General features: G+C 41.3%; 1 protein-coding gene across 2 annotated transcripts in view; it reads right to left on the reverse strand.

Moving 5' to 3' along the window:
- The window catches only part of pacrg (PARK2 co-regulated), a 143277-nt gene that overhangs the window by 20588 nt on the left and 109056 nt on the right, over positions 1–13633 (reverse strand). The window lies entirely within an intron of this gene.

Consider the following 13633-nt stretch of genomic DNA (forward strand, 5'->3'; position numbering starts at 1 on the left):
CTGTTGTGTTTGTTCATATGAGCACCGATGCATATGCTTATATTTTTTAATTTATTACAGGCAGCTTTTAGAAATTCCATGCATGAGTTAGCATGTGAATTTCCCTGTTGTGGGATTTATAAAGGATTTAGAATCTTAAAACTTTTGAATCAACAGTACAGTACAATCAAAAGCAATCAACTGCAATTTCAATTAACTGCCAAAAATAACAGTTTTAGGGGACAGACAATATAATACACTTGAGTGATACTGCTCGAAATTCAGGTACAACTTTGCTTTCTTTGTATATATGTATAGATGGAGAAATATATGTATGTTTCAGAGTTAGTAACATTCATCCAGTTTGGAATAATTGGGAAATTATCCAATAATGCAAATGTATTATTCATTAATTTACAGTATTATAAAGTCATTGGCGTAGTGTTCTGTAACACATTAGCTTTTTCAGCAGTTTCAACTTAAACACATTATAACTAGGCCAACTGCTAGTGCAACTGGCTCCTACATATATGTGTGTCCACTGTGCATATGATCACATTTATCTCACACACACAAACCACAGGGTGAGGTAATGTTGCACCCAAACCCAATAAAGAAATGATACTCCACCCGACACACGAACACATGGAGTACATATAACACAACACAGATCTTCTTGTCCCAGGAAACCACATGACGAGATATACAGGCCCAGGCCTGGTGCTGGTGATGCTGGTGATGGAGTGTGCCAGAGGGGAGCTAGAGGAAGGAGGGGAGGAAGGTAAGCCTGAGGGGGGAGGCAGATTGGAGCGCCTGGAAGGTAGCTAGCGGTTCATAGTGTCTGACTGAGATTACCAGAGCCAGAGGGTCCAATGGGAAGCAGCCGCTGCAACTCTCTGGATGGATTTGGACATCAGGGTGGACTGTACTTTTGTATTATATAAGGTGTGTGTTGTGGGGAGAGGAAGAATTACATCAGACGTATAGTGAGTTCACTAAAGTTATTCCTCCTCCTCGCTCTTCTCTGGTTTCAGAGCAATCAACCATAGGCTCTTATAATACACACTCTCTCCTTGCTCAAACTTTTCTCTTGATCTATCTTTCATGCCTTGACTGGGGTGTACGAGACGGAGCCGGAGCACATTGCACTGCAGCTCCCCATATAGAGTCACACAATTATCCTGGCCTTATGAGGACGAGGAGAGAGTAGTTAATAAATCATGAGTGTCTAATTTTCTCTTTATAAAACTCTCATTTACTCTGTGGCTCATTTTTGTGTGTCACTCTTCTCTCACTGTCTTTTCTTATTGCTTATCTCTCCGGCTGTATGGAGTTTGACCGGTTGTTTGTGGTTTTTAAAATAGTTGTAGAATTTGATGGCTTATTTTTGTTAACTTTTACAAGTTCCAGGCTCATTCTATCTTAACCAAACTGACCAACTTTCCACCTGAAATTGTGGATTTAAGCCTGCCAAATAGCGTCTCAGCTGAATGGTTAGTCAATTTGAGAGAATGGATATTTTGTCATCTTGAAGAATCTGGTTGTGTTTGTGATCTTCAAACTGCACTTCAAACTGTGGTTCAACTATTGATCTGAAAGTTGGAGCTACATGTGATTTGTTGTGCCAAGTTCCAGTTCTTCATCTTTCTACAGAGACTGTTATTTTAACCAGAGCTGAAATTAGTCAAAGAAAATAAATCAGCAACTAAGTCGTTTTTGAAACGCTTGAGGGTGTTCTTCAGACAAAACAAGCAATTTGAAGACGTCACCTTGGACTTGCTAATCGATAATTCTTTTTGAATGACATTTTATAAACTTACAAATTATTCGATTAATCTGGAAAATAACAAAACTAATCTTAAATTGCAGCCCTACTTCGACTTCACCTAAAAGATTTACACTGATACACACTGATGGTCAAATACATATTGGGGTGCGTTGTAAATCAATCCCTTGTGAGTTATGATCTCCAAATTTGGTCCTTTATTAGGATTATGATATTTTTTAAAGCATACTAATCTTCCATGCCCAAGAGAGAGGGACGGAATAGAGTCGATTAGTCATTTGTGATGAAGATCATTTATATTAATAACAAGCGGGAGTGTGCCTGCAGCCGTGCCTCAGCTCATGTCCCTGTGATGAATGCTTTATTGGTTGGTGTCCAATCTTTCTTGAATATTCATTATTAGTATACATATATAGATTCTATGCAATCATGGGTTTCATTCCCTTTAGCGATTCTTTTTAATCTATATGGGAGTAGTACAAATAATTTAATTCCTAGAAAAAGTTAACATATTTATCCAAAGTAACACGTATGAGTGTAATATGTCGCTGCAAGAATTTGGCTTTCGAGTCATAACACACTACTGAAAGAGAACAGATAAAACTTAAATACATAAACACCTTTCAAACAACATCCACTGCAATCTGACAGCCTGATATGAATGTGTTTCTATTCCAACAAAGATAGTGATTCTGTTACGTATGGATCCACTCTGTCTCTCTATCTCCAACTCTCAGCTGTGCCCAGGCACTTTGTGTGGCTCCCTAAGGAGAAAGGTTACACCGCTGATCTGCTACAGTGCAATCAGACTTGAGACAGAGCCTTGAACTACACGGCTCGCGGGCCTCCTTCAGCTGTATCATGCAGAGCGCCAGCTGGATATGGGCGTGAGTTAGAGAGAGGCAGATGCACAGAGAAAAGTTAGAGTGGGAGGTGGAGAGAAACCAGTCCAAAAGTTATGAAGTATGCCCCTTGAATAATCAACGCCCAAATCAATTTGTTCAACGTCTAAGAGAAGCGGGCGGACTACAGAGGAATGTGTGGAGTGGGCGGACGTTTAGCAAGCATCCAAGTCCATATCTCAGAAAAACACACAACAGCCAGAGAGTCCGCCTGAGTCCTATGTCCAGGAGGGATGGGACAAAAACATTTACACTGCTTTTTATTTTTTATTTTTCTCTTCTCTTTTTTTTTGTTTTCGATAGATGCTGCAATGCACATCCAACTTTATTCAGACTTCCTAAATTTCTTTTTTTATTATCAATAACTACTTGTTTCATTCTATCTACTCTACATGGCCAAAAGTATTAGGACAGCTGAACAAAGTGTAAGAGCATTCTGAAAATTTCCCCCTTATGTGATTGTGTGTTAGTTTGTCCATTAACTATAAAGCTACTGTTGGAGACGGTTAGCTTAGCTTAGCAGTATAGACTTTAGGAAAACAGCTAGCCTGGCTCTGTGCAAAGGTACAAAGAAAATCCACCAACTGACACATTATGCATGGTTTGTTTAATCTGTATAAAAACAGAAATGTAAAAGCACACATTGTCATTTTTACATTTTGGTTTTTGTACAAATTAAACAAACTAGATATTATGTGTTCATTATTGAGCTTCAGAAATAATGGTAGGCAAACTTTTTTACCTTAGGACAGAGCCAGGCTAGCTGTTTCCACCTGTTTCCAGTCTTGATGCTAAGCTAACTGCCCTTTGGCTCATGTATTGTTGAAAGAGGAAAAGGCCTTCCCTAAACACAAAGTGGGAAGCATTAAAAAAACAATTAAGTGAAACTAAGGGGTAAAACTCAAACTATGGAAACCAATGAAAAGTATATAAAAATCGGTGTATTATTATTATTTTTAACTTTTGAATCATGCGTCGATAAAGCTTCACTGGATTGAGCCTAAGTGAGAGCAAGACAAGGGGGGAAGCGAGCATCCAGAAAGCGTACCTCCTATGGGGAGACTCTTAAGGCCCTGACACACCAACCCGATGTCGGACAGTCTGGCAAGGTCAGTGACTCGAATCTGTTCGGTGTGTTCCGTGCTGTCGTCCGTCGGAGGGGCCGTCTGCCTTCATTTTGGCCGATGTGACATGTTGAATCGGAGGGCAGGCAGTCGGGCTCAATGACCAATCTGATTGGTGGAGTGCTAACCCGGAAATGACGAGCGGGATGTGCGGGACGAACGCCTCTCAAAATCTGACGGAAATCTTTTAAACTGACCTTTGTCGATCTGAAATGAAGACAGATTCAGCAACCCTATGGCCTATTTCTCGCTTAAAATGTTTTCAACACGTTTCAGTGAACTATTTTCGTAAAATACGAGATTGAACGTTTCTGAACAAGCCGCCATTATGGCCGACTGGAGAAGCCAGACACACGTGATGCGTTCGTCATTTCCGGTTTTCATTTTAGCGCCGCCTGCTGTTATGGAGTCGTGTTACGTCTCGCGCACGCGCAGAACGTACGCTCAAGTCGGCGTCGCTTCGGTGTGTTCCGAGGCACTTTTTTGACCAACTCGGGGAGACTGATCAGTCCGACTGCCTTTTCTGCCGACGGTCGGCCGTCGGGTTGGTGTGTCAGAGCCATTAGGCTAAGAAGCCATTACCTGCCATTAGTATTCCATTGACTCCCATTCATTTTGGTGTCACTCTGATAGTGAATAACTTTACATCTGAAGCTATTTGTTCATTGTTTATTTCTAAAGAAACACGACATTGTACAAAAGGCTCCATTACCTTGTATCTCACGTTATGGCCCCCTATGAGCAGTTTTTGTAAAAATAGGCTAACGATTGTGTCATAACCAAGTGACGCACAGTAGAGAAATTACCGTATAGTCAGGAGAAGCTCGCAGGCAGTTTCGACTCACATTAGCTGTTTAAGTTTAATTACTAATGTTAACTAGCATTTAAGTTAGCAATAATTAGCCTTTGTCCATGTTATCTCCTTACATATACCTACGCTCTCTGTCTCTGCAAGATTGGGAATGATTGAGATTTCTCTTGGCACAGCTACCAGAAGACTTACAACTTTCAGACACGTTGCTCACGTCACATCTATGTTGTCAAGCTCAGTTTGAGGCTGCGCAGTAAGCTCAGCCATCACCAGAGAAGTGCTTCTAATTGACTTTACTGCTCTCCGTCGAAGTCTACGGCATCGCTGTGTCCATTCTTTTACTGTCTATGAGCAAGACAGAGAGAGATGCAGTGCAGTACATGTAGATTGACTAGAAAAGGCCTGTAGGCAGCAACTGGCCCACTGTGCCCAGCTTAATAAAGGCTGCCATTTTACAACCACACCTCTCAGCATTTTGATTTTAATACTCTTCCTCTCTTTTCCTCTTTTTTCTGTCTTTCTCACTTCTCACACTTTTATGTGTTTCTCTTGTTACAAAAAGCTCAATTTCCCTTTCATTTGTCTTTGAATTCTTACTCTGCCTGTCTTCTGTCTCCTTTTTACTCACGTATTACTCAACACTGGAAAGAGAGTTCCAGTATACCTAATGCGGGGGGGAGGACAAACGCTGGCCTAACTAGATTAGCAAGTATCCTATTTCTCACAGTGATAAATTAATTTCTGTCCAAATTAAGTGAAGGAACCCTCCCTTGATAATTCCCTAGGAAATTGAAGATGGTTTTTAAGAATGAAATAAAACAGTAAATCCTTCTACGTGAGAAAAATAAATCTAATTAGCAGCATAGCAAAATAAAGGTAGGCTTATAAATTAGGAAGAAATAAAGGGTCGTCAAAATATGGTCTATGAAGCTGAGTAGAGAGGTCGTTACTGAAGAGGATTAGGGTCCAACAGAGATTCAGAGAACGGGAGAGGAAAAGAGAGAAACACTGGAAACAAAAACCAGACTTGTCTATTACAGGATGTGCTATTTTCCTGCAGGCAATGGTGAGGCAGCGGTAAAAGACAATAATAAAAGTGTGGGAGAGGGCAGGAGATGGAGGATGGGGAAGAAGAGTAAAGGGGAGAGAGTAAGAAAAAAACAGCACCCAGACAGAGACAAAGTGAGTGGCAGGCAACAGCACGATGCTGTCTGGGCTCAGGCTGTTCGGATCCCCTGACATTTACAGAGTGGCCGATCGCTCCTTGCCATCCTCCCCTTGAAAAGTTCAAACGCACACAGATCCACAGAGGAAATGCTACGGCGTGTGGATTAACGCACTCTCTCACATCTCTCTGCAGGCGTCCCTTTCATCTTTGTGTGTTACGGCTGTCACTCTGTTTGTGCTTCACTCTGGTTTCACGTCTGTCTCCTACTTGTGTCTATATCTTCAGCAACAAAGAACACATTCACAGTCTGATTCAAAAACATAGTAAAACTTTATCTGTGTGCGTGTGTATATTTGTGAGTTTGTGTTTGCTGAGCTGTCCTGGCCCAGCTTGGGCCGGCTGGCAGAAAGACAGGTATGGGAACCGAGGGTGGGGAAAGGCTGCTGAGACAGGCCTAATTAGAGTTGAGCAGTCGCCCAGCTTTTGGCCAAGCAAGGGATCTCCCTGCCACTACCACCTCCATGCCATCTACCCCCCACAGCTTCATACACTCGCACACACACACACACACACACACACACACACACACACACACACACACACACACACACACACACACACACTTGCTGACACATGCTTGTGATACTTTGGCTAGCTCACTGGCTGGGAGGGGACACCGAATGCACTTCCTCTGACCTCAGTGTTTTTCTTGTTTTTTGTGCTGGAGCAGAGGAAAACTGATGTCGTCTCTCTTTTTTTCTCTCTTATTAACACCCTCCAACAATATTTCTCTTCTCCTTGTTTACAGTTTTAAATTCCATTTCAGTCTATTTTCAGTTTTTAAGTCACTAGTAGAACACATTGAAAACATGGGTAAACAGAAGAGAATGACATGCAACAATGGTCTCCAGCTAGAAACAAAAGCCACTTAACCCCCAGGCCACTATGCCCCTAATTCTATTTTAAAATAACATGTATGTAGGTAATAGGTTAAGGGGGCACTCGGATCTCTGCTTTAATATTGTCCAGGTTGAACTTTACACTACAATGAACTTATATGAACAGAATACGTTACTTCCTCATGGGCACCAGGATATACTACATGTCTCACAATAACCACGGCAATAAAGCAAGACTATATACCTCTTGCTGAACAGCGGGCATTGTGGCCACAAGTGGTAATTGAATTTCCCTTCATTTCCCAAGATTCTCATTTTGTCAGTTGCTTTAAAAACACTATCATTAGAAGACCTGACTGAGAGCAAGTAGAGTGGGAACACAAGCAGGAAACAACAAACATGTCCCTTAGAGAGGCACAGTGTTTCCTTCTTGTGATAAAACCACTGACAAGTTTATCTGCTATATGGCACAATGTAGTGTGACAGTAGCACAAATAGAGAACAGTCATAAAGTCCGCAAACAGAAAAGGATTGCCAGTTACATACAATATTTATGTAATGTTTGCTAATTGCTAGCTACCATTAGCTACCACAAGCTACTGGTCAGACCAGACCAGATACGGCTGTGGCAGCTAAAACTCTGAGTAAATTGAATTGAGTAAAGGGAAATTTAATTTGAAAGAGAAAGCTTAAATTAATAACACAAACATAATTTATCATCTGTCAAGGCAAAAGAGATCACACTGATATGATGTTGAATCTACAAGGATGATAGAATAAAGTATTGAAACAGACAAAAAATATGCAAGTACCATGACCAGGCAATAACTTGAGAGTCATTTTAGTGCCTTTACCGATGATCTCTCCAGCTATGGGGCTCCAACTTTCTATGTTCTTCGTTTCGCCCGCCCCACATGTAGCCCAAAGCAAATCAGAGTACGGAGATGATGGTCGGCCTGCCCTCTTCATCACCTCTTAATCAGAGTGCTGGCGCAGACTGCCCAGAATTGGGTCAACCACAGCGACCCCTGCTGCTGCTTTCCTTCCAGAGGTCAGCCTCACATCACTGCTCTGTCTCCGAGGCAGCGGCACTCGCTCTTAAATGAAATCTTATTTCTCCCTCTCCCTCTTCCGGTCTCTCTCTTTGTCTTTATCTCCCGCTGGCTTGATGTATTAACCCGGGCATGATCTTTTGCAGCCCAGACCTGAGTAACTGGAGTTCTTGCTCTTTATTCTGAGCATTGCTGGAGTTTTGCGGAAGACGTTAGTCTAGACAGAATTTTTCAGTCAATATTTCCAAGACCAAAATTTATGATAAATGATTAACAAGACAAGCTGTTATTTTGACCACAGGTAAAACAGGCATAGTTCTCTTGATTGGATTCGATTGCAGGAAAGCTGCAGTGTAAACAACACTGATTGCACATTGTCTGCAGGAACTCTTACTTAGTGTCCAAGATTGTTTTTTTTTTCACCTTCCAAGTGCTTGTAAACAAGAGAAATCAGAAAATTAAATAAATAAACCTAGCAGCTGCCAAGAATAAGTTTTACCGACTAAGATCATAATGTATTGTTCATACAAATGTGTTACCTTGCCAATTCTTAAACTCATTTTATTGCACAGAATCAATTAACTCATCAAACAGCAGTTACTCATTTTAAGTGTGCCAAGTTTACAACAGTGTGACGTACAACTACAGTAAATAAAAATTACAAGAAAGCATTCTGTTAGCACCTCAGTACTCCCTGAAGCCAGACTACTGCTTATCACTTCGTGGATATACGTCTAGTAACAACAAATTGAAATGCTCATATCCATTTTATTCCAGTTCTGTTACAATGTTTGGTTTAAATCCCCAACCTTTCTTTGGACATCGCCTTCATGATGTGTTGGATTGTTATACCGTTTAATTTTCAGCCCAGTTTCCAGCCCAGACATATATATATACTTTATGTCTACGAGACATAAATGGCTACACACACACACACACACACACACACACACACACACACACACACACACACACACACACACACACACACAAGGTGTCAAGACACAAAAAAAACCTGTATGTTTTCACCTTCCTGTGTTCCATCACATGTTTGCATATCTAGTGTGTTAGTGCATGTGTGTCTTTCCCTTCCAAGTGAGTGTCTGTGTGTTTGGGCGTTGGCGCTCAGTTAACCTTGTTGGCATGAGCTCACACCTCCACTGTGTACAGTGAGCACATGAAGGAAGCATCACCAATAGGTTTCAACAACCACACACCCACAGGCACACATATAATGTAACCTGCTTTCCTGACTTCCATTTTAGAGCCACATCCAATATGTTGCCTGATGCTTTGCTCCTGAATCATTCCCCTCAGGTATGTAAGCTCTTCATTAAAGCTGTGGCAATCAGAGGAGGAAAAAGTACTGCTCCTCGTAAAGAGAATAGATTACTTCCCCCATCTTTCACAGAAAGCTGTTTGCTAGAGTAGACACTCTCCTCCATTTTCATTAGCAGCTTGACTACTATATATTTTCCATATAATTGAGGTTGGAACCTTATGCACTGTAATGGGGCTTTCCATAACAGTCTTTTAAAAGTAAATGCCTGCCATCCTTGGGCACTGTGCGATATGGGCTTGTGTTGTGTAGGGTGTGTGCGTGTGTGTGTGTTATCAAACAAATCACTCCTTCTCATCTTCTTTTCGTGCTACTTTTCAAAGGCAGTTTTGCATATACAAAGGCATGTCCTCACTTTTTTTCCAAACCAATATCTGAAAAATGAAAGACAGAGATGAAAAATCTAATCTCTGCTTTTCTTTGTTCGGAAGATGCAGATTTGCTATTCACAAGCAAGACCCAGTTTAAACACGAAAGGTGGCTGGGTCTTTGTCATGTACGGCCATGCACTTTTAATTGGTGCAGTACGGCAAAATAATCATAATCTTTTGAAATCCCTTTTTACATGCTTGTTTATGCACGAGTTTAAAAATCCCCCTAATCATTGTTTTATTTGACTTCTTTTTATGTTGCTTTTATGTTCCGTCCTTTAATGATGTTTTATGTTTGCTGTGGTTTTATGATAAGATGTTTGTGCAAAAATGAGATTATAATGTTTATGATTATTTCGTAAACTACAAACCATAGTATAGGCCTAACAGTAGGGGTCATTCTGTAGCCTAAAATGTTGAAAAACATCAGCTTTGATACACTTACACACTGCCTCTTTAAGCAGAACATTGGGCGAGTTGAACACACCAGGTTTCACTCAAACTAGTCTCTTTAAATTAACAGGCAGGAGGTGAGATACTACGGCATGGTTATATCTCGCATGTGTCAAGTTGCAGAACTCAAACAACAACGCAGGCAGAATATTTCCCTATCATCTTCAATTCACCTCAGTTCCGCAATCAGACTGAAACATCTGAGAAGCTGACATCTGAGGGAGACTTAAGCTGATGAAAGGTAGCTATCAGGATCTAGATGCAAAGTAAAGTCAAGACGGTCAATGTTAAATGTAAGATAAATTACTTGGCTAGAGCAATTTAAACAGCTAATAAAACATATTGAGACTGTCATAAAGCAGCGATTTTCAGACTTCATTTATCTTTCAAGGGGAGGGTGGCCCTGGACTCATCAATGTGATTTGGCTTTGCTTTCCACTACAGATGGACCAAAATATAGAGGAGACACTGTGGCATGATGTGACAAAGAGCAGTCGTTTCTCAATACTGAAATCCATCTGGGAAAAGTACATCATTTAACTGTGTCCTCCTACCCATCTGGCTTTAGCTTTCAGTACCATCAGCCAACCTTTGAAAACAAGTTCCTCAGTACTATGCATCAAACAGACCTACCTGCACTCTCTCTGCATCAGCCTATTAGCCCAGCTCACACCATCAAACCTTCTTACAACATTGACAACTCAGCTCCCCAAAGTTAGTGCGGGTGATTTGTGGCAGTGTGTAAATTGGAAGTTGCGGTCTGAGTCAAAGCAGAGTCATAAATAGGAGGGAGGAGAGGAAGGCAGCACTCTGCCAGATTCGGGGCGGGAATTGATGAAGGCCAGAAGCCTCACGTAGATGAGAAACGCTTTCTTAATAACTATCTAGTCAAACATATCACTCTGCTCACTCCCCAAGCCAGAGTGTAAAATAACAAAGTTAGGAGTCAACAGGAAGGACTGAGGTACAGGCGGACAGACAGACAGTTAAAGGTATGTATGTCATACGGACTGTAGCCCTGCAGGGAGGATTTCATCATGCTGCTTGATGCTGTTGAAAGAAAACCACCTCAATTCTTCCTTTTGTATATATAAAGCTTTTTCATTTAAAAGTATTTGATGTTTATTTATTTTTGACTTTTAATGTTGAATATTACAAATGATGACCAAAAACATTATGTAGTATTATCCAGAATTTAGCTTTTATCCAAGATGACTTGCAGTAAGTGTGACGGTACAACAACCTGCTGTTCCCACATAATTAAAATGGAGCAACCAAAAACAAGAGGTTCAAAGGTCTTAAAAGCCTTGTTTCCTCCAAGCAATCCAGTTCAGTTCAGTTTAGTTTGTTATACATTACTACAGTTATTTTGTGTTTCCATTGTCAAAAGTTGTGGATGGCACCTACTGTATAGAAGCGCTCCATTCCATCCTGTTTTTTCGTTACCCCTCACCTAGCACACTGATTTAGGTGGAGTTAGAAACACTGCAGTCTGCGATTGGTGCAGACGTTCCCCTGCTTAGTCGATGATAAGGAAATATAGTGAGAGCTGGATGGAGCGGTGTCACTACCCGATGTGAGTCGAGTGCAGATGTGAGTTGCACATGCGTCACTTTGCGACAATGAGGCTGAAACACCCCAAATTCAATGAAAGTAATCATTAATATTACTTTATTACTTGCATAGAACGTTGTATCCAGGGGTTAAATTGGGATTTGGTATGTGGGGGGGCTCTCCCTAGGGGGGTCCGGGGGTATGCCATTTGACATTATGACATATTTTTGAAAAATAAACCATTAAATGGCACTTTCTGGAGAGTTTTGTGCAAAGAAATGGAGAAATTGAGTCTTACATGATATGTGCAAAACTGCAACGTTAAGAGCCTATACTTTGTATTATTGTAGTATCAACAGGTATTAGGGCATTTAGTATTTACATTACTGTTAATCAGTCATCACTTGATTACACATTGCATTACCTTGTTATGATATAAATAATGTGCCACATGAAGAGACAGTGCAGCATATGACAGTAGCAACAACTGAGAAGATTTGGGTCTGTCGTGCCCAGGTCCACCTCACACAAACTTCCTTCTCCCATTCTCTCTCTTTACTACCACACACACACACACACACACACACACACGGACAAAAATTCAGCTCTGGCACTGTAGCCACACCAGCCCACATTACCACGCCCATGCAGCCCAACCCACGGACATGTGCATTCACTAATTACATTTGTGTACAGATGGTGAAATAATATAAGCAGTACCTTATGTAACAGATTTTTAAACATTTAATGTAACTGGCAAACAATGCTTTCTACTTTTTAAAGAGCACACGTTTATAACAAATATTTATTTATGCCGTTTGTATGCTGTTACTGTCATTCTCTACAGTATGTTGTTCTTTGTTGTCACTGTCTGTCTGTTCGATTGTCCGTGTTTCTCTCTGTTGACACTGTACATATTGTCTGTCTGGTTCTCCATCTTTTCATCCGTTTTAACTCTAACTCTGCAATTTAAATGTTTTTATGGCTGTCTGTGATTATACTTTAGGGTTTTTCCTTGCTCAGAATTTGTCTTTGTAGGAACACACAAAGCAGGGGGGGAGGGGGTCTGTGGTTTTGAGGGTAAAAGACTTCAATTCCTGCATTCTGATACATTTTTAGGCACCAATTTATGGTAAAAATGTCAATATTTATTGCAAGGAAATCACAAAATTCTGGTGGCAGGTAACAATTCAAAATACAAAATATAATGGAATATTATTATATTCAGCAGTCCAGTAAGGGGGCTTTCACATCCGGGACATGGGCCGGATATGACAACACTTGACCCTAAAGTCCAGTTGTTTAATTAGCATGAACAGGGCTTTATGGTCACTTTTCTTCCCCAAGGAGCATGTTTTGCTCTCAAGTTGAAAAATGTAGGATTGACTTAGGCTACTTAATTAGTGATGTTGAATATAGCCTACAGTGTAATGGACCACCACTGTTCATTTATACATGTGAACCGCGGATTAATTGCAGAGTTTAACCTACATAGTGGAAAACGTGAATGGGGCACAGCAGAAAGACGGAGCAGAGCAACGCTGCTTGTTTATAGGCCTACACTTCGCATCAGGCGTTAAAACCAACTATACCGAATTAGACTACTATTTAACTCGATAAGGAGACGTTTTTAACCAGTAATGAAACTGTCTCAATTTAATACCGATGCCGTCAGACTGCCGTGCGGACAGACAGCAGTCGGAGTTCCAGCAGAGCTCTGCGCCCGTCAGCAGCGGCTTCTCACTGCGCAGCCGGTCCCCCAGAGCAGCATGATCACCGGGAGGGTCCGGTACAGCCTGAACCCTGCAAACGAAGATCCCGTTTGAAGGTGACGTGCTTGATTTTGACTGAATGTCCCAATTTAAGTAATCTCTGATTGGGTCGTAGTAAATTAAGTAACCTAAGTTTAAGATTAGGTGTTGGTCATTCTCAACACCTTTCTACCCCCCTCCCCCACTTATCAACTCTGGACTCTGTGCTGCTGCCAGCCTGTGTAACGTACGTTACTCACCATCGATCGACTGTTAGCTTCAGCTGGCTAACGTTAGCTGTCAACCTCCCAACTACCGATAGCTAGTGATCTAGCGAGGATTAGCCCTTCAGACCACAGTGGACTTCAGTGGACTCTCCATCCAAACTCCCGACTGGACCTTCGTCTGCCACAACTGCCGGACTCTTTCAAATACATGTACTCC

This window comes from Sander lucioperca, chromosome 18 (genome assembly GCF_008315115.2).
Source record: "Sander lucioperca isolate FBNREF2018 chromosome 18, SLUC_FBN_1.2, whole genome shotgun sequence".
Classification (NCBI taxonomy): Eukaryota; Metazoa; Chordata; class Actinopteri; order Perciformes; family Percidae; genus Sander; species Sander lucioperca.